We start from the raw sequence: 535 nt of genomic DNA, 5'->3' as shown, positions 1-535 counted from the left end.
AACCCGAACACGTTCTCATACACATAAACATTATATCTTTGGGAAAGAGTATGTATGAGTATTTGTAAGATTTTGTATAGGAGTACTTTAACCCGTCGGTCCCGGATTCTGCATCGTGACATTCCTCTCCTTATGTTCTTTTCATCATACCATTTAATCATGGTTTCCCTTGTAATTAAAGGTCCCTTGAGTTATATCTTCTGTTTTATAAGCATATCTTATAAGCCATGTTATCTGATACACGTTTATCTAGTTTCATTCATTTAAAGGGTTCAGTTTTGCTGATTATCTTTTAAATATTTGTTTTCATTTTCCACGCATATCACCACCCGTGTAAACCATACTATAAATATTATTTAAGCCTTCAACTTTATCAAAAACAGTTATTTGATGTTATTTAACAGAAATAAAGAAAGACGATCAGTTAACAAATGTGTCAGTTATCCCATTTCCCTTCGATAATTTATTTAACCGGCTGTGTAGCTATTTGTGTGTGAAAACGTAGTGAACAGCGTAAACCAAAATCACGAAAAAG

Source organism: Penaeus monodon, chromosome 20 (assembly GCF_015228065.2).
Source record: "Penaeus monodon isolate SGIC_2016 chromosome 20, NSTDA_Pmon_1, whole genome shotgun sequence".
Taxonomy (NCBI): Eukaryota; Metazoa; Arthropoda; class Malacostraca; order Decapoda; family Penaeidae; genus Penaeus; species Penaeus monodon.
This window is presented reverse-complemented; position numbering follows the sequence as displayed.